Source organism: Tamandua tetradactyla, chromosome 21 (genome assembly GCF_023851605.1).
Source record: "Tamandua tetradactyla isolate mTamTet1 chromosome 21, mTamTet1.pri, whole genome shotgun sequence".
NCBI classification, from domain to species: Eukaryota; Metazoa; Chordata; class Mammalia; order Pilosa; family Myrmecophagidae; genus Tamandua; species Tamandua tetradactyla.
Window position 1 is genome coordinate 7,148,542 of NC_135347.1, and position 22,562 is coordinate 7,171,103.

The following is a 22,562-nucleotide window of genomic DNA, read 5'->3' on the forward strand; positions in this document are numbered from 1 at the left end:
AAATGACTTCCCAGGGGGTGTTTTCTTTCCGTACCTCAAAGGTCGTTGTTTGTGGCAGCTCTAAAGCTTTTTTCAAAATGGTTTCCTCTTAACGGGTCCAGTAAGCAACCCCACCTTGAATGGGTGGAGACACGTCTCCATGGAAATAACTTAATCAAAAATGATCCCACTCAACAATATTTGATAAGGATTTGAGAACATGGCTTTTCTGAGGTACCCAACAGTTTCAAACTGGCCCATACAGCTACAATAGTTTTCCTTTGGTTGGTATTTCTTGAGAAAACTTTTTCATCTATTGGCTTTTAGCATTCCTGTGCCCATATGTTTTAGCTAAATATTTTGGGTTTAATTGTGTTTTCTAAGTCTGACATTGATGCCTTTCATTAATTCTGGAAAATTCTCTTCAAATATAGCCCCTTAACTTTTCCTTTTAAAACCTGTGTCTGGAACTCTCATATCTAAATTTTCTCTTTGGTTCATCCTCAAGTTTGTCTAATTATTTTGATAGACCCTTGCTTCATCATATTTATTATCAGTTTTTTTTTTTGTATGCGTCTAAATAAACTGAATATCACATTTTCTTTTTACTACTTTGTATTCAGTTAATTCTGTTATCTGCAGTCTTCATGTGCATAATTATTTATATTTCTATTGACTCTTATATTTGCTCTTATCTTTATATAGATAGATAGATACCAATGTGCATAAAACTGTATGTATATCACTATAAGTATACCACTATATATTTAATACTATTTTTTATGTATGTATGCATGTATATATATATAATTGAAAGGTTGGGTTCTTTCTCTTTTGGGAGGTGGTGATGCATGGTCTGGCAATGGAAAGGTGAGCCTTCTACCATTGAATCACCAGGCACACTGGAGGTTGGGTTCTCTGTAACTCTATATTTGGTAAAATGTTGTAACCTGAGCTTTAGTTAAGTTCTTTAAGTGAGGAGATGCTTTCCCTCTGCCAAACTCTTGACATGGATGGTGTTAACAAATTGGAAACAATCATACTACAGTTTTGAAATGGGAATTCTGTGATTACTTAAGCAGTTTGGCTTTATGGTTAAGAATTCAAGAGATAATTTATTTTTTTGGTTTATTTATTTGTTTATTTTTCTGCTCCATGCTTACTGAATTCAATACTAATTCAGGAACATATCTTTATAATTACCCTCTGCAGGAGAGGTTTTCTAGTACATACAAAGAGCAGATTGCTTCTCTGAGATTCCAGTTTTCTCAAGCATCTAAAATTTAAAATCCTCCCCAAACCACTTGAATCCCAGGCTTTATTAAAACTCAGCCTATAATTCAGGGCAGATTGCCCCTTGAGCCAAAATAGGCTTCAGTATTCATTTTTTATGGATACGCTTCTATGTGTTCTTTCTTATCATTTCTGCCCTTTAAGAAATTTCTATTTTCATTATCATAGATGTGAATTCACAAATGAAACTAATATTTTAACCAGTATTTTCAGTGGCACTATAATACATGAGTTTCTTTGCTTTTAGCTTTTAAACTGATGTCTACATACCTTGGGTATATGTGAAGACATTCCAAGTGGGAAATATGTATGTAAGGGTTTTGCATCCTTCCATCATGATTGACATTTGCCTACAGTTTTGTTTTACTGGTTTATCTTTGCATGGTTTTAGTGGCATGTAAAGTCACCTTATAAAATGATTTTTAATGCTCTCTCTCTTTTCCTTTGTGCCACAATAGTTTCTGTAATGTAGGCATATCCATTCCTTGGAAACTTAAGTTCTTGACTATGTGGAGACTTTACCAATACTGCCTTATGTGATAAACCCTGGGGTGGCTGGTGTATATTTATCCTCCTCCAAAACTTCTACCTTCCCAAACTGGAAGAAAGAATGATACTATATTGTTATTTCTTTGAAATCACCAATTATTTCCTTTTATATATAGAAATGATACTAGCCTGCTGTTGTTATTTGTTTGCTTTGTATTTTTAACTTCACCTTGAATTGTTTATTTTCCTTGATGTACTTGTTTTATTTTTGCAATCAACAGTTATTTACATTTCACCATTTATATTAACTGGCATATTTGCATAACAAATTTTTTTCATAACTTCTACTTGTAACCATATTTTCATCTTGTCATAATACAGTCTGAAGAAAATGTTTTCAAGCAGTTCTTGGACAGTGAATTAACACAGTATTTAGATATCTAAAAATATATCAGCTCTGCAATTTACCTGAAAGGTTCTTTAACTTAGTATAGTATTCCACATGCAATGCCTTTTCAATCAAGTATCTGAAGTTCATTGCAGTGGTCAATGCATGAGAGCTAAAACAAGGATGGTTGGATTTAAGTCTCAGTTTTGCCCATTTCTAGTGGTGGGGCCTTGGGAAACTCATTAGTCCCCTCTTTGCCTAAGTTGCTTCATCTCTAGCATGACAATATTTATTGGACCTATCTCAGTTGAATTGTGAGAAGTGAATACATTCCTTTGACTTCATGTTTAGAGTTTACACTTCTCTTACTATGGTCTTTTGAAGACTTTGATCTGGGGCAGTTTTTAAACTTTTTGTTATTATTGTTTGCTCTTGGGGATACTGAACAAGACAGCCTTGAATTCCCTTTGGCTTAGCTAAATTGTATTTTTGCTTAGTTCCCAGAATTACTTTAACTAGAACTTCTCAGTTCTGTTTATAGGAATAAGATAATAGAACAGCACCAAGAACACCCTGTGGGGTGACGTCATCAACGTGGTAATATAAACAGCTATTGAAAATTTCACCATAGAGATTCAATGCAAAAAAGTACTGTTCTAGGGTGCATGGGTGGTTCCGTGGTAGAATGTGCATCTTCTATGTGAGCAGACCCAGGTTCAATTGCTGGACCGTGTACCTCGCACCCCACCCCCAGCAAAAAAAAAAAAAAAAAAAGAAAAGAGAAAAAAGAAGACTGTTCTAAATTTTTCAGAACTCTGCAGGAAGATATAGAATGAAGAAGGACCCTACAAATGCCAAATTGAAGAAAGGGAAAAATATCAGGTAAGAAACTGCCATCCTGGACCAGTCAGTCCTCTCCCCTCCCCCATGATTGATCTCACACAGAGGGTGAGGGCCACAGAAAAATATAGTGGGATCCCTTCCACAGGGGAAACAGAGTAAAAATTCTATCAGAGCAGTGAGACAGAACCCACCTTTTGGACAGGGGATGACATTTCCAGGCCCAGGTCAGTTAGAGTCTAAGAAAGTGAAACAGTGACTGAGTTTCCAGCCTTGGGTCCAAAAGTGCTTCCCTCACCCTGAGAAAAACAGCAGTGGACAGCTTGATCTTTGCCTGGAGTTTGGCTGAAAACTGGGATGGCTGGGGAAGTCCTCTGTTACAGGCCAGGTGGGAGACATAACCCTACACTGAGTCAGATTTGAGCCAGGAAAGTGAACACACAGTAACTCTGCAGTTCCAGCCCAGCGATGGATGGCAAATCTGCATTTGGTCAGATGCAGCCAGGGCTCCAAAGGCAAACAGATTCTTAGGAGGATGACTAAGTCACTGAAGACCACCATCTGCTGGGCAGACTAGAAAATGCAAGGGAATTGAAGGACATTGCAGAGACTCTCCAGAATATATTCTAAGCTTATAGGAGCTGGGCTAGACCTTGTGGATAGGAATCCAGCCCTGTTTTGGCTGAGAAATACAGACGACCCAACTGTTAAAGCAGTGCCTCATACAAATCCAAGTCTCAGTGGCTAGTGAAAAACAGAGCACACCTGGGAGACAGAAACTTGTTTTACCCACAAACAGAGACCTTGCTATGGTGTCCAGTGCCTAACCCTACCCTTGAGATAGACTGCTCTGGACATCTGGTTTTGGGGGGAGACTGGAGGAGACAATATGACTACTGGTCAGTTTGACAGATGAACAGATAGATAACAAAGCCACCCAACAAGAAGGCCCTAAGCAAAAGAGAGAAAATGACTTCTAGACTAAGAAAATCAGATGCCTTGATAACCAGCAAAATATCATAACTTATCCTCGGAAGCAGGAAAAGATGGTTCAACCAAAGGAACAAAGTAACACCTCAATTAAGATGCAGAATGTGAAACAAATTAAATTAAATGTTCAAACAAATTTGAGTTGAGGGAAAATTTGGAAAAAGAAATGAAGGGTATAAAGAAGACACAGGATGTCCATAGAGAATAACTCAAAAGCTTGGAAAAAACAAATGGCAGAACTTCTGGGAATGAAAGGCAAAGTAGAAGATATAGAAAATGTATGTCACACTGTAGACATATAATAGCAGATTTGAAGACGCAAAAGACAGGACTAGTGAACTAGAAGTCAGGATATTTGAAATTCTATACACGAAAGAACAAATGAGGAAAATAATGGAAAAATTTGAGCAGGACCTTGGAACTGAATGACAACATGAAGCACATGAATATGCATGCTATAGCTTTCCTAGAAGAAGAAGAGAAGAGAAAGGGACAGAAAGAATAATGGAAGAAATAATCCCTGAGAATTTCCAAACTCTTATGAAAGACACAAAATTGCAGGTCCAAGAAGGGCTTCATATCCCAAACAGAATAGACCCACATATACTTACTGTAGGATACTTATGAATCAAATTGTTAAATGTCACAGCAAAGAGAGAATTCTGAATGCAGCAAAAGAGAAGTGAGTCATTACATATAGAGGAAACTCAATAAGAATATTTGCAGATCTCTCAGAAGAACTGATGGAGGTTAGAAGGCAGTGGTATGATATGTTTAAGAAACTGAAAGAGAAAAATTGTCAACCAAGAATTCTATATCTGGCAAACCTGTCTTTCAAAAATAAAGGAGACTTTAAAATCTTTAGATAAACAGACCTTGAGAGAGTTTGTGAACAAAAGAACTGCTCTACAATAAATACTAAAGTGAGTGCTAGAGGCACATAAGAAAATGTAGGAGAAGGAGGTTTGGAGAATACTATAGAAATGAAGATGAACAGCAACAGTAAAAAGGGGGAAAGAAAAAATAAGATATGACAGGCAAAATCAGAAAGAAATAATGGTTGAAGAAAGTACTGTCTTTATAGTAATAATATTAAATGTTAATAGATTAAATTTCCCAGTCAAAAGCCATAGATTGGCAGAATGGATAACAAAACAAGATCCATCTATATGCTGTCCACAAGAGACTCACTTAAGTCTCAACAACAAAAACAGATTGGAAGTAAAAGTTTGGAAAAAGATATTTCCTGCAAACAACAATCAGAAAAGAATGGAGAGTCATTATTAATATCAGACAAAGTAGGCTTCAAATATAAAATAATTAAAAGAACACTATGTATTAATAAAAGGGACAATCCACCAATAATAAATACTATGTAATGAGCCAGAGTGCTCCAAAATACATGATGCAAACACTGAACAGAGAAGTAGGTGCCTCTGCAATAATAGTTGCACACTTCAATAAACTACTCTCATGAATGGATAGAACATCTAGACAGAGTACCAATAAGGAAAAAGATTTTGAAAAATATGATAAATGAGCTAGACTTAATAAACATTTACAGAACATTGCATCCAACAACACCAAAATACATGTTTTTCTCACATGGAAGATTCTCAAGGATAGACCACATAAGATGTCACACAGCATGTCTCAATAAATTTGAAAAGGCCAACATTATATAAAGTACTTTCTTGGATCATAATGTAATGAAGTTAGAGATCAGTAAAGGCAGAAGACTGAAAAGTTCACAAATATATGAAGTGTATATAAGAGTGTATATAAACTATACACTCTTAAACAAATGGTGGGCCAAGGAGGAAATTACAAGAGAAATCAGTAAATATCTTGAGGCAAATGAAAATGAGAACACGGCATATCAAAACTTATAGGATGCAGCAAAACCCTGCTGAGAGGGAAAATTTTTGCCCTAAAGCCTATTTTAAAAAATAGGAAAGAGCAAAAATTGAGGACTTAACTGCTCACCTGGAATAAATAGAGGAAGAACAGCAAACTAATCCTAAAGTGAATAAAAGAAACATACCAAAGACTAAATTAGGAATAAATGAAATTGAAAACAATCAATAAAACTGGGAAATATTTCTTGGAGAAAATCAATAAAATTGATAGAATGGTAGCAAAGCTGGCAAAGAAAAAAAAGAGAGAACTCAAATATTTGAATCGCAAATGGTAAGGAGGACATAACTACTGACCCCACTGAAATAAAGGTGATAATGAGAGGATATTATGAACAACTATATGCTAACAAACTAGACAGCCTAGACAAAATGGACAACTATCTACAAAAGCATGAACAACCAACATTGACTCTAGAGGAAATAGAACTCCTCAACAAACCAAGCACAAGTGAAAAGATTAAATCAGTCATCAAAAAAAACTCCCCAAAATGAAAAGTCCAGGACCAGATGGCCTCACCGTGAATTCTACCAGGCATTCAAGAAAGAAATGGTACCAATCCTACTTGAACTCTTCAAAAAAAAAAAAAAAACACATTGAAGAGGAGGGAAAAGCTATCTGACACCTTCTTAAAGCCAATATCACCCTCATACCAAAAACCAGACAAAGATACTACAAGAAAAAGAAATTACAGACCAATCTCTTTAATGAAGATAAATGCAAAAATTCTCAACAAAATACTTGCAAATCCAATCCAGTGGCACATTACAGGAATTGTACACAATGATCAAGTGGTTTCATTCCAGGTTTACAAGGGTGGTTCAACACAAGAAAATCAATTAATGTAATACTACACATCAATAAATTAAAGAGGAAAAATACATAATCATTTTGATTGTTACATAAAGGGCATTTGACAAAATTCAGCATCTTTTATTAATGAAAACACTGCAAAGGACTGGAATAGAAGGAAATTTCTTCAGGATGATAAAGGGAATATATGAAAAGCCCACAGCTAACATCATACTCGGGGAAATACTGAAAAATTTCCCTCTAATGTCAAGAACAAGACAAAGATGTCCCACTGTCACGATGCTATTCAACATCGTGCTGGTAGTTCTAGTTAGAGCAATTAGGCAAGAAAAAGAAAATGCATCCAAATTGGAAAGGAAGAAGTAAAACTTTATCTATTTACAGATGACATGATGCTATATGTAGAAAATCCAGAAAAGTCTACAGCACAACTACTGATGAATGAGTCAGTAAAGTGGGAGGATAAAACATCAACATGCAAAATCAGTAGTGTTTTCATACACAAGCAATGAACAATCTAAGGAGGAAATCAGGAAAAAAATTCATTATAATAGTGACCAAAAGAATCAAATATTTAGGAATAAATTTAACCAAGGACATAAAAGACCTATACACAGAAAACAATAAAACACTGCTAAAAGAAATCAAAGGAGATCTAAATAAATGGAAAGATGTACTGTGTTCATGGATTGGAAGACTAAATATAGTTAAGATATCAATTCTACCCAAATTGATTTATAGATTCAATGCAATACAAATTGAAGTCTCCACAGTTTCACCTGCAGAAATAGAAAAACAAGTAATCAAATTTATTTGAAAGGGCAGAATGCCCCCAAATAACCAAAAATATCTTGAGAAAGAAAAATGAAGTGGGAGGTCTGGTACTGCCTGACTTTAACGCATATTTCAATTCTGCATTGTACTAACATAAAGATAGATGTACTGACCAATGGAATTGGATTGAGTATTCAGAGATGGACCCTCCCATCTATTGCCAATTGATAAAATGGTCAAGTTGACTCAACTGGAAGAGAGCAGCCTCTTCAACAAATAGTACTTGGAGAAGTGGATATCCATATCCAAAATAATGAAAGAGGGTCCATATCTCACACCTTATACAAAAATTAACTCAAAATGGATCAAAGACCTAAACTTTAGAGCTAAGACCATATTTTTCAAAAATATATAGGGGCCTTGTATAGAGGAGGTGGTTTCCTAGACCTTATGCCAAAACTGAAGGCAATGAAAAAAGAAATAGATAAATGGAATGTCCTCAAAATTGAACACATTTGCACATCAAAGATTTGATCAGGAAAGTAAAAAGGCAGCCTATGCAATGATATACAATATTTGGAAACCATATATCAGATAAAGGTTTAATATCTAGAATATATAAAGAGATTCTACAATTCAACAACAAAAAGAAAAAACAATTTTAAAAAAACAGGCAAAAGACATGGAAAATTTTCCAAGAAGAAAATTAAATGGCTCAAAAACATATAAATATATGCTCAACTTTATTAGCTATTAGAGAAATGCAGATCAAAGACACAATGAGATATCATCTCATACCTCCAGAATGTTCATTATTTAAAAAAAAAACAAAAACAGAATTTTCGAGTACTGGTGAGGATGTGGATAAATAGTTACAGTCACCCACTGTTGGTGGGGATATAAAATGGTGCAACTGATCTGGAAATCAGTTTCATAGTTTCTCAGGAAGCCAATAATTGCCATATATTCCAGTGATCTCATTACTAGGTATGTATTTGGAAGAACTGAAAGCAAGGCCACAAACAGACATTTGGACACCCATGTTTTAGCAGCATTATTGAAGATTGCCAAGAGATGGACACATCCCAAATGTCCATCAACAGAAAATGGATAAACAAACTGTGGTATATACATACAATGGAGTATTACCCAGCTATAAAACATAATAAAGTCATGAAACATGCAACAACATGAATGAACTTTGAGGACATTATGTTGAGCAAAATAAGCCAGGAACAAAAGGACAAATACTGTACGGCCTCACTAATATGATCCAACTATATGGAGCAAATTCTGAGAGGTAAAGTTCCGAACACAGGCTATCAGGAGATAGAAATAAAGTAGAATTTGGATATTTGATGTTAAGGCAATACACAGCGTTCAACAGGATTGATTATAAAGATCCAGAAATGGGGAGCATACTATCTGATGGGTGTGCAATATTATAAGTATAAGGAACAAAGCTAAAAGTGAGTATGGTTGGAAAAGGAATGACAGGGGCCTGTATGTTAACCAGAAGGAAGAATAGAGGATAAAAACTGTAACTGCATAACACACCACAGAACATACAGTGGACAGTGATGGTGATTAAATGTACAAATGTAAGAAAAATTTTACTTAAGAACAATCGAAGGCCATCACTGTAAGGTGTTAAAAATGGGATAGCATATAGAAAAATATAATTAATGCAAATAGGGTCTTTGGTCAACAGTGACATTATAGTGTTCTTCAATGAATTGTAACAGCAGCAAAATACCAAAGATGAATGTCAGTCAGGATATAATGGAAAGGTATGGGATTCTTGTTGTTGTTGTTTCTCTTTTTCTTTTTCTTTCCTTTTTTATTTTCTCTTCTTTTCTCTTCTGGGAATAAATGGTAATGTTCTCATATAGACAGGGGTGGTGAATGCATAACTATATTATTATACCATAGGGATAACTATGTGCTTAAACCATATGACTGTAGAGTAGTGCAATCCCTCTGGAAGGCAGTGTGGAGGTTCCACAAGAGGCTATGTATAGGGTTGCCACATAATCCTGTAACCCGATTATTAGACAAAGACTTAGAAAAACTGAAAGCAAGGACATGAATAGGCATTTGCACATTGGTGCTTATGTTGGCATTATTCACAATTTGCAATGAATGGGGGTGGCCTAAGAGTACATTGACTGATGAACAGAAGGGTAAAACATGGTGTATACAATACATGGAATATTGAGTGGCTGCAGGAAAGAATAAATTTGTATGGTGTGTAATGAGGCGGATGAACTATGAGGATATTATGTTGAGTGAATTAAGCAAGAAATAAAAGGACAAATAATATATGTTCTTACTAATATGAACTAACTATAATGAGGAAACTCTGAGAATTGAATTTGAGTGCATAGGTTAGCAAGATATAGAAGCTGGGCAGAGAATGGGCAATCGATGATTAAGGATTACAAATGTTAAAGAAGGTGAGAAAGAGATCAGACTCCAATTGGAGAATGAATGAAATGGACATGGTTAGGATTAAGGTAAATCAGAATACAGGGTAAAGGATGTTATTGTCTGTGTTTTAAAACTTCAACTTCTATGTGAGACCAAAGAAAGAAATGTTTGTTTGCTCCAAAATTTGAATTTTCTATAGTACACTATTTTAATTGTGTGGTTGGTTCATTTAAATGACCTAATTACATGGAACCTAGAATACTGAATGAGATCTTATTATTATGTACAGGTGAATGTAATATTTAGGTACATTATAGAGCATTTTGGACAGAAAATAAAAGCATATTTGCAAAATCACTGTGATGTACTGGAGAATAAGGTAAAACTATTAAACTTATTCACTTGGCAAATTTCTGACATTCTCTCAGGCATTAGAGACTCCCAAAGTTAGTAAGTCAAGACCTCAATCTTGAGTATTGCCCTTATGAAAATTTTTTCTACAATGATTAGGCTATTACTGCATATGATTATACCTAAGAGTCGTCCCAAAGAGTCTCTTTTGTTGCTCAGATGTTGCCTGTCTCTTTAAGCCAATCTTCAAATAACCTCACAACCAAGAAAGAATGCAAAAGATCAAGCATTCTTTCAAAGTCTGCTGCTTTTGTCATTAAACTTTGACACAGCCACACACATAACACACACATGAGACATGACTAACAAGGGTGTAAGTCTCTCTGAAAATATGGGGCATGACTGCCAGTGTTGAGCCTGGCCCTGGCATCATGTGATTGAGAATGCCTTCTCGACCAAAATAGGAAAAAAAAACTGAACAAAATAAAGTTTCAGTGGCTAAGAGATTTCAAATGGAGTCAAGAGGTCATTCTGGAGGTTACTCTTTTGCAAGCTTTAGCCAGATATTTTAAAGTATCACAGAATGCTATATCCCAATCAACAATGTTCCTGAAAACCCTAGGGTGTGATCTGGGCTTTATCTAAGTCTCTATAAAAGTTTCTCTTACGAAGTTTATTTTTTCAGATCGATCCTAGGCCCAAATGTCTTGAAACCCAGAGGTACCAGCCTCTCCAAGAACAATAATCAGTTTCATTCTCAACCCATAAGGTCAACACCCATTTTTCAGCGTGAAGAAGATAAAATGATCAATGCCCAGATATGCCTGAAGATTGAAAGAAAGATCCAATGGAGGAAAAAGGTGTAACTGAGAAATTAAGAGTTAACAAATGACTACGACTGCTGATTCATTATATAGATATTTCTTTTAGTATCTAGTGTTTTAAAATAGCAAGAAGAAAATACCTGAAGTTGTTGAATTGTAATCATTATCAAAGATTCCTCCAGTTCCTTGTAAGTGACTTGCAATAAATCATCTTCATTCTGAGAAACATATTTCTTCTTTGCAATGCCAGATCAGGTGGGCCTTTCTATTGTAAACCCACATGCTTGTGCTATCATCACACTTGCCTTTACATCATCCAAGTGCCTGAGAAGCAGCTAACCAGGTGGTTGCCTGTCTCCCCCTTGCTATTTCCAGACACCCTAATGACAGCAATAGAAAACATGCTGCACCAAATGGCCCTGATTACATGCTCAGTAAATTAGTCACCCGTCCCTGTGTTCAAGCCCCCTCAATGTTGTCCAGTACTTTCCCACTGGCACACCCTACCCCTTAATAACTCTGCTGTTCTCTGCATGGAGGCCTTTGGTTTCTACTCTGTTTCCTGTGCAACAGTTCTTGAATAAAGCCATCTCTGCCTCTGTAACAATGTTGCAGCTCAAAAGTGGGTCCTCCAATGCACACAGAGTCAATCAGCAGACACCAGGATTATGAGAAGAGGAAAATGTTTATTTAACAAAGATTTCCGTCACAAAATCAGGAGGACAGTCCTCAAATCTGTCTCCCTAAAATGGAGATACTGTCAGTGTTCTATAGCATTCAAGCAAAGGCAGCAGGCTTAGAATAATAAGACAGTTTGAGATGATGAGGTCAGAGATACTCAAATTACTGAATAAGTATGGAGTCTTTACATACTTAGGCTACTGTGCATGTCAGATGTGCTAACCTCTTTTAGGTCTAGCTTGGCTCAGCAAGATGGTTTAGGAATTTGGGGTATTTAGTAATGGGCTGACTCATATTAATGAGTAAAGGGAATACAAATGGGGCCTGTTTCAAGTTGTCTTGTTATTGTCCGGCTATAGGGTGCAGTTTCAAAATGTAGCATCAGCAAAACAAGGCATCTAGGTTACAGCTAAGTGCGTGTGTTTTTTGCTATTATTATAATTAGGCAAAGTTCTCTCCTAGGTTAACCTTCTTTTTAATTGCACATTTCTTGGTAGTTAAAGCCAATTAAAGCTGGTCTAGCTGGAGCTGTTAAGAACAAGAACTTTATCCATAAGATGTGTAGGTGGGGATTTTGAAGATGAGAGAAAAGAGAAATGGAAATTTTTGCAACCTCATCAGGGGGAGAGTTGCCCTGGAAAGTGATGGTAGGCTCCGGGGTTACGAAAAACAGGTCAGAGACTGCTACAGCGTCTGGTGCAATTTCTTATTTTTTAAACCATACTTTAGGAGAATTGACCTAGAATTGTATGAGGTTATAATTCAAATCCATGCATGCTAAAGTTACAGTCTTCATAGTTAAGGAGTAAAAGGAAAAATGGCATCACTGCTAAGCAACAGTAAAAATATGCCTTATTTTAAGCAATGCTCTCGGGTATGATATACTATAATATTGCATGACGTAAGTATTATGTGGAATCCTTTTTCTTCTGAATTTCCTGTCTCTAGGAGTTAATTGAGAATTATTGATAATTAGTTGTAAATAATCAATAAAATACTACCTTTTTTTTCTCTCTCACCACCGAATGCATGGACTGTCAACATACTATTAGGTAGCCTACAGATCAGTGCATCCCTTCACAAGTTTAAGTTGGATTTTGATTCCAATTTAAGGAAATTCCCTGAAGACCAAGCTTCTTTCAAGGTCTGCTGCTTTTGCCATTAAACTTTGACAAACGTGAACAAGGCAGCATTATCTATTTAAAAAATTTATTTTCCTGCCTGGATAGCCATCATTCTGTGCTGTTAGAAAAATACATAACCTAATTTATTTCAACAATTTTTTTTTTTTTTTTTTTTTTTTTTTTTTAAAGGAAAGACAGAGAGAAGGAAGGAAGGATAGAAGGAAGGAAGAGAGGAAGAAAGGGAAACATCTTTTAAACATTTTCTTGTTTTATTGTATTTTGTTTCTCCGTTTTCGTTACATGGGCTGGGGCCGGGAATTGAACCGAGGTCCTCCGGCATAGCAGGCAAGCACTTTGCCCGCTGAGCCACCGCGGCCCGCCCATCAACAATTTTTAATATAGCAGTACTATGAAAGAAAATGTGTTCGTTTGAAAGCACAGGGAGTAAAACAAACAAGAGTTGCACTGGTGTTAGCTAAATTAAATCTGTAATAAAATTGCTCTGTTGACCAGTTTACCTTGCACATCATGAACACATGGCTTTACAATTTTATTAATGAGAAGAATTTTGGCTGAAATTTAAGAATATATCCCACATTAGTTGCCATTTGGTGTATATTAGGAAATGCAGTTAAAATAGTAAACACGATGATTGACCAAATTGGTTAACTGTGCTGGTTTTTATTTCCCATCTCTTATGCATGGGAAGGAGAAACAAAATCTGTTTGTTTAGCCCTTTAGTACATTTGTTTCCATACAAAGTAGGTATCCTAAGTGAAGTCTCCTCATTTCAAGACTACACTCTGTTATGCATTTAGAAGTTGGCAAACAACATCACTGCATTAAAGTGCTAATGCCTTTGATATAATCAGTTGCAGTCAGTTTAAAATCCCTAAAATATTTTGAAAAAGAGTAATGTGGAAGGGAAACGATTCATCATCTCTTTCTTTCTGGGGGCAATAAATCAGTGCAGTTGGCAGAACAATTTCTAATCTGGGTTTTGCAAAATCTTTTTAACAATTCTAATTAGAATACAGAAGGAGTTTTCTTTAAAAGGTCATTGCACATATTTCTTAAACACTCTGAGACAAAAAAATTCTGAAACCTTTTTACCTTTCCTAAGCCACTACCACCTTTCCTAACACCATGATAAGCTATACATTATTTATTATATATAATAGAATATATTATATATTTATTATATCTTATATGTAATGTATATATGTACATATAAGTATGCATGCATATGTGTGTATATGTAAATTACATTTATATATGATTATGTTTCAAGTAGTACTATTTGCAAAGCTGATGTTTCACAGTGACAACTGTGCTATATTTTATGTGTACTGGGATTGGGCCTAACACTCAATATTTATCTCTTCCCCATAAAATAATCGCATGTATCTTGTTCCTTGGTGCCTGAAATTTTTGTTGACTTCCATTGTGTAAGGCTTTTTGTCTTGTAGTAACAAGTTAGTATATGAAAGTCTACCCAAAAGTCAAAGTGTAAATATAGTCGCAGTCTTTATTTTTCTCAAAAATTTTAAAATTGACTCTAGCCCTCACTAGGTAGATTAAGAGGGAGTCTGTGATATTGTTGGTCATTTCATTGCCATCACTTCTCCCCCGTGGTGACCTGAGAACCTCCAGGGACTTGAAATTGTGCCACAAAGTATGAGTCCATTGATTCTCCCTCCCAAGGCAAGATCCCTGCACTCTATCACCCCGCTATAAATGTTCATGTTTTTCTCACAACAGTATGATGCTATTGTTGAATACTCAGTCATCCACCATTAGTTGCAATATCCCAGAGTTCCCCTGCAAAGTTTCACTGACCAAATTTGTAGCTACATTCGCTACCAAGGCTACCTGAAATTTTTTCTAGTTCCACAATTTTTTTTCCTTTATATCTTAAATTCATAGAGTTAGTAACTTCTTTTTCTGGAAAATAGGGCTTGATTATCACCTTCCAAACCTTAGATTTGAAACACAATTGGCTACCTTATCCTTTTTCTCCAGTAATACCTTCTGCTTAGTGGTGACAATTTATTCTCCCAAAGGTTGCTAAGCAGATTTTTCACTAATCCTTTTTAATAGCTTCCACTGGTAAAGAAATAAAAAGCAAACACTCTACACACAACCATACATATAAACCTCATAGGTCACGCTGCTACAATGTACAGTGCGGTGGAGAGGTTTGACACATGGTAAGTCAATCATGCGAATGAATTAATCAGACCTTTTCTTGAAAGATTTGAAAAGAGAGTGTGCAGAAAGCCTATCAGATGTGAGTAGTCTGGTGGAAACTGTCACAGGTTAAGACCCTTACTTTCTCAACTAATTGCTGATTCACCAGATTAAGATTAAGGTTCTTATTTTAAAGCAAAGCACTGATGCTTACAACATGCAGATTTCTCAATGCTATTAGTTTATTCTCAGGTTATCTTATAGCTTTCTTTTCCTGATAGTTGGGCAAGGTATTTACTCAACTTTGATTATACCAGTTTGATTTATAATTATAATTTCAATTTAGGTTTGCATAATCCAATGAATGTGAAAATTTTAAAAAATTGCTGTTTGAGAGTAAGTTAAATGCTTTAAAAAGACTCAGATAATTTATTTAAAACAGTGAAATAAAACAAGACTATTTGTTGAATTATATATCGAAGTATAAAGTTTATAAAAGTTTACAATATGACTTAATAAAAATAGAAAATAAATAAATGCCACTATGTTAACTCGTTAATAAAGGAACTCAAGTTGATAAGACTATTTCCAAGAGCATTTGAGAAAATGCTTTTTAATAAATCCAAAAAAGAGGGTGCACGGGTGGCTTAGGGGTGCACGGATGGCTCAGTGGTAGAATGTTCACCTTCCATGTGGGAGACTGAGGTTCAATTCCCGGACCATGCACCAAAAAAAAAAGAATGTTACAATAGGTTGCTAGGTTAGTTACAAACCTGGGTTAGTATTCTAAAAGGCATTCAAACCATAACTTTTTATCAGAAATCTCTAGAGTAACATGTAACTTCACTGTATCTAGATTCTAATCAAATAATAAATAGAAGGTCACATGCAAGTATACTTTCCTAAAAATTAAATAATCCTTGGTTGGATCCGATTAAATGGTGTCCAATATGACTTTGAAATAACATGCTACGTGCAGACATCCACTTATTTTCAAATTTGAATTTTTTTTTTTAATTCATGTGGGAGAGGCAACTCTACATTTTCAAGGAGTAACATAATAAAAGCATGATATGCACATGGATTGCTTTGCATCAATCTTTAACTTTTTTCCATTTTAAAGAAAGCCAAATTAAAAAGACAACTCAGAACTCTTTTAAAAGGACATGAAAAAGGACACACATTCCAAAAAGAGGTTTCAGCTGTATTAGAAGACTTACACACACACACACACACACACACACACACACACAGTTCCAGTGTTGTAGGTTGAAATGATACTTTAACTATATAAGCATTGCTTTCACGGGTCTCCATTGATAGCTAATACCCTACTAGTCCAGACCACATAGGGATAAGCACACTTCTACTGTATTAGGAAAGTGAAGAATTGAAAGAATTGAAAAAATGCAACATACTTTGCATTCTTTTAATTTTTTAATTATCTTGACCACTTAATAGCTATATGACCAGGGCAAGAATTTAAATACCTCATCCTAATTCTCTCATCCATAAAATGAGGGGATATGTTTGATTTACATAAATGATGAAACTTTGCATATTTCAATGAGTAAAATAAGAAATCTACCTACCACCTGTCACATGGTAAGTCTTTCAGAAATTTAATTTTCAGTTTTTCTGGATAGTTGAAAGTACTGACTTTGTGAGTTACAACAGTTCTATCGTTAAGATTAATAGTACATGAGCTTTTTACATCTATATTATGTAAACACAGTAAAATTTAAAAGCAAAATCTGAAAATTCCATTTCCAGGTATTTAATTAGACCAGCATTTATTCTTTGCCTTTCAAAGGTAGAATTTTCTATCACAGGGCCATTAAAATAAAATTGTATAGGAATATAGTGATAGAATTTCTGTAATATTCAGACAAAAAAACCCCACAAGACTTTCTGCGTCACTGCCAATTAGCTGTTTGAATTTTAATATGTTGCTTAATTTGAATGGACTTCTAAGATGTCTAATATTCGTTAGTCTTGACTTTCTAGTTACTCCAGGATGCTTGAAAGTAATAAAGTGGGCTCTTAAGTGAGATTTGGCATAGTATATTCAAAAGGATTAGGCTTTATAGCCAAATAAATGAGAGTTTACATCTCACCTCCAAAAACTTAGTATTTATTGAGTTGGATGCAATACTCCAAATTTCTGAGGGCTCCCTCTCTTTAAAACAGAGATGATCATAATTATGTGCAATGCACACGCATTTTGAAGATTATAAAAATGGATGCTGAATAAATTAGAACTAACAATTACTATTTAAATATTTCAATAACATTTATAGTACATTAAATAAATAAAAATATTATCAATGAATTCAAAGTCAATTCTTGAAAGAAGCATACCTTTTGTATTTCTATAAATATTTTCCTAACTTGCATTTCTGACATCTGTTGGGCATTGCTTAGGCATGCAGAGGTAAGTCAAGAAGTTCTCAGGGGCACTATTTCCCACTCATTCTTGATTACTCAAGAACATTCATCTAGAGCTTTTTTTCTCCACAAAATCACATGTAAGTTTCTCACTCTAATGAACTTTTCTTGTGGCAGTAAATAAGCTGCCTTACAAAAAGGAAAGACAGAAAACAAATAGAATTTTTGGATGGATTTAAAATGGATCAGATTAATGAATTCTGACAGTAGCAACAGTGAAATTGATAGGACATGAAGAATGATTAGCTAGAGACAAAGCAATCGTGACGGAGAAGGCAGTCAAATGAATTATGAGATAAATTGCCTATGTCATTTACACAGCATTCCCATAAGTATAAGACCTCCTGGTGTCAAAAGCATTATCACTAAGGCATTTTTCTGTTTTCTAAAGTATTTTAGTATAATTCGTTAAATTATGTGAAAAGAATTCATTTTGAACCTTTTCAAATTATTTCAAATGACTAATCCTACTTACAAAAGGCTTGTATTCACTATTCAAAAATACAAATGATATTCAAATGTAAACCTGGATTTACCTCTACTTCCCACTACATATAGAAATCCCTAAAATTTCTCTAGTAGGTGGTCAAGCTGTTTGCAGGCTGTCATGAAACATTCTTACTTTACTTTTCTTTCAAGAAAACTTGCAGTGCTGTAATATTCATCCACTAATCTACATTTTGGTTTCTATGGTGTGTCTGTTTTCTTAACCATATCATGGTAATCTGAAAACTGCTGGATTGCAATATACCAGAAGTGGAACGGCTTTTAAAAAGGGAAATTTATTAAGTTACAAGTTTACAGTTCCATGCATATAAAATCATCCAGACTAAAGCATCCAGGTTAAAATACTTTAATCAAGGAAGGTTAATGGGTCAAGAACAGTTCTGTCAGCTGGGAACTGTCAGCTGGGAAGTCAAATGGCTGTCATCTACTTGCATCTGCTGGTCCCTTGCTCCTGGGCTCTATTGCTTTCAGCTTCTCTTTCTGTGGTGGGTTATCCTGGGCTGGCTTTCATCTCTTGGCTTCCCTTGCCTCTCTCCAGGTTCTGGCTTGCTTAACATCTCATTGTAACATCTGCTAGGCTCTAAGCATCTCTAAACATCTGTGTCTCTCTTCTCCAAGAGTTGACATCTGCGTCAGCTCTGCTCTGAAGTTTCTGTCAACTCTGTCACTTCTGGCTCCTTCCAAAATGTTTCCATTCTTAAAGGATTCCAGAAAACTAATCAAGACCCACATGGAATGGGTGGAGTCACATCTCCATCTAATCACAAGATCACACCCACAATTGCTTGTGTCATATTACCATGGACATAATCTAGTCAAAAGTTTCCAACCGGAGACTTCCTGGAAGATGGCGGCTTAGTAAGACGCGCGGATCTTAGTTTCTTCTCCAGGACACCTACTAGGGGAGTAGAAACGATACAGAAAGCGCCCAAAGCCACAACAGAGATAAAAAAGACAGCGTACCCCATCCTGGAACGGCTGGCTGGCTGAGAGAAGCAGCTCGGGTGAGATCGCCGAGGCGCGCGGGCCTTACCGGGCGGGGTGGCAAGCGGCCGGAGTTACTCCCTTCCCCCTTCCCGGGCCGGCTGGGAGAATTGGAGAGGTGGTCCCCTGAAACCAAGGCGACTGGCGCCCACACCACGCGCAGCCCCCGGACCAACTGAGAGAATTGGATCGGAAACCCCCAGGCCGCGGAGAACGGTGACCCCGTGACTCCCGGGGAACGGGCACTCTCTCGGGCGGGCCGCTGCCGCTGGCGCCCTCCCGCCACGCTTGTTGCCCAGGGCCGACTAGGAAATTCGGACGGGCTCTTTCCCTGGCTGCGGCGACCAGCAACCCTCCCTGCGTTCGGACACCCTCCCTGCGTTCAGACCCCGGGCCGGCTCAAGCCGCTTCGGCTAGCGAACCCCCAGGACGGCGAGAGTTTTCCAAAGTTTAAGGTCCCACAGCACCTTTTACTGGTGGGACCCGCAGACAAACGTGTGCCACGAGCGCCACCTACTGGGCAGGATAAGAAAAGCAGAACCCAGAGATTTCACAGAAAAATATTACAACCTTGCTGGGTCCAACACCAAGAGAAATCTGAATAAATGCCCAGACGCCAGCAGCAGAAGATAACTGTCCACGCTCAAAAGATTGAGAATATGGCTCAGTCAAAGGAACAAACCAATAGCTCAAATGAGACACAAGAGCTGAGACAACTAATGCTGAATATACGAACAGAAATGGAAAACCTCTTCAAAAATGAAATTGATAAATTGAGGGAGGACATGAAGAGGACATGGGCTGAACATAAAGAAGAAATAGAAAAACTGAAAAAACAAATCGCAGAACTTATGGAAGTGAAGGATAAAGTAGCAAACATAGAAAAAATAATGGATAGCTACAATGATAGATTTAAAGAGACAGAAGATAGAATTAGTGATTTGGAGGATGGAACATCTGAATTCCAAAAAGAAACAGAAACTATAGGGAAAAGAATGGAAAAATTTGAACAGGGTATCAGGGAACTCAAGGACAATATGAACCGCACAAATATACGTGTTGTGGGTGTCCCAGAAGGAGAAGAGAAGGGAAAAGGAGGAGAAAAACTAATGGAAGAAATTATCACTGAAAATTTCCCAACTCTTATGAAAGACCTAAAATTACAGATCCAAGAAGTGCAGCGCACCCCAAAGAGATTAGACCCAAATAGGCGTTCTCCAAGACACTTACTAGTTAGAATGTCAGAGGTCAAAGAGAAAGAGAAGATCTTGAAAGCAGCAAGAGAAAAACAATCCATTACATACAAGGGAAACCCAATAAGACTTTGTGTAGATTTCTCAGCAGAAACCATGGAAGCTAGAAGACAGTGGGATGATATATTTAAAATACTAAAAGAGAAAAACTGCTAACCAAGACTCCTATATCCAGCAAAATTATCCTTCAAAAATGAGGGAGAAATTAAAACATTCTCAGACAAAAAGTCACTGAAAGAATTTGTGACCAAGAGACCAGCTCTGCAAGAAATACTAAAGGGAGCACTAGAGTCAGATACAAAAAGACAGAAGAGAGAGATATGGAAAAGAGTGTAGAAAGAAGGAAAATCAGATATGATGTATATAATACAAAAGGCAAAATGTTAGAGGAAAATATTATCCAAACAGTAATAACACTAAATGTCAATGGACTGAATTCCCCAATCAAAAGACATAGATTGGCAGAATGGATTAAAAAACAGGATCCTTCTATATGCTGTCTACAGGAAACACATCTTAGACCCAAAGATAAACATAGGTTGAAAGTGAAAGGTTGGGAAAAGATATTTCATGCAAATAACAACCAGAAAAGAGCAGGAGTGGCTATACTAATATCCAACAAATTAGACTTCAAATGTAAAACAGTTAAAAGAGACAAAGAAGGACACTATCTACTAATAAAAGGAACAATTAAACAAGAAGACATAACAATCATAAATATTTACGCACCGAATCAGAATGCCCCAAAATACGTGAGGAATATACTGCAAACACTGAAAAGGGAAATAGACTCATATACCATAATAGTTGGAGACTTCAACTCACCACTCTCATCAAGGGACAGAACATCTAGACAGAGGATCAACAAAGAAATAGAGAATCTGAATATTACTATAAATGAACTAGACTTAATAGACATTTATAGGACATTACATCCCACAACAGCAGGATACACCTTTTTCTCAAGTGCTCATGGATCATTCTCAAAGATAGACCATATGCTGGGTCACAAAGCAAGTCTTAACAAATTTAAAAAGATTGAAATCTTACACAACACTTTCTCGGACCATAAAGGAATGATGTTGGAAATCAATAATAGGCAGAGTGCCAGAAAATTCACAAATACGTGGAGGCTCAACAACACACTCCTAAACAACGAGTGGGTCAAAGAAGAAATTGCAAGAGAAATTAGCAAATACCTCGAGGCGAATGAAAATGAAAACACAACATATCAAAACTTATGGGACGCAACAAAGGCAGTGCTAAGAGGGAAATTTATTGCTCTAAATGCCTATATCAGAAAAGAAGAAAAGGCAAAAATTCAGGAATTAACTATCCATTTGGAAGAACTGGAGAAAGAACAGCAAACTAATCCCAAAGCAAGCAAAAGGAAAGAAATAACAAAGATTAGAGCACAAATAAATGAAATTGAAAACATGAAAACAATAGAGAAAATCAATAAGGCCAGAAGTTGGTTCTATGAGAAAATCAATAAGATTGATGGGCCCTTAGCAAGATTGACAAAAAGAAGAAGAGAGAGGATGCAAATAAATAAGATCAGAAATGGAAGAGGAGACATAACTACTGACCTCACAGAAATAAAGGAGGTAATAACAGGATACTATGAACAACTTTACGCTAATAAATACAACAATTTAGAGGAAATGGACGGGTTCCTGGAAAGACATGAACAACCAACTTTGATTCAAGAAGACATAGATGACCTCAACAAACCAATCACAAGTAAAGAAATTGAATTAGTCATTCAAAAGCTTCCTAAAAAGAAAAGTCCAGGACCACATGGCTTCACATGTGAATTCTACCAAACGTTCCAGAAAGAATTAGTACCAATTCTCTTCAAACTCTTCAAAAAAATCGAAGTGGAGGGAAAACTACCTAATTCATTCTATGAAGCCAACATCACCCTCATACCAAAACCAGGCAAAGATATTACAAAAAAAGAAAACTACAGACCAATCTCTCTAATGAATACAGATGCAAAAATCCTCAATAAAATTCTAGCAAATCGTATCCAACAACACATTAAAAGAATTATACATCATGACCAAGTAGGATTCATCCCAGGTATGCAAGGATGGTTCAACATAAGAAAATCAATTAATGTAATACACCATATCAACAAATCAAACCAGAAAAATCACATGATCATCTCAATTGATGCAGAGAAGGCATTCGACAAGATTCAACATCCTTTCCTGTTGAAAACACTTCAAAAGATAGGAATACAAGGGAACTTCCTTAAAATGATAGAGGGAATATATGAAAA

At 36.1% G+C, this 22,562-nt stretch overlaps 1 long non-coding RNA gene across 7 annotated transcripts in view; it reads left to right on the top strand.

Moving 5' to 3' along the window:
• The window catches only part of LOC143665441 (uncharacterized), a 359,913-nt gene that overhangs the window by 315,079 nt on the left and 22,272 nt on the right, over positions 1-22,562 (top strand). The window contains exon 7 of one of the 7 annotated variants that reach the window (XR_013166962.1): positions 2,961-3,031. The exons of the other annotated variants lie outside the window; for them this stretch is intronic. This is a non-coding gene — a long non-coding RNA (uncharacterized LOC143665441). The remainder of the gene's footprint in view (positions 1-2,960; positions 3,032-22,562) is intronic. 7 annotated transcript variants of the gene reach the window in all.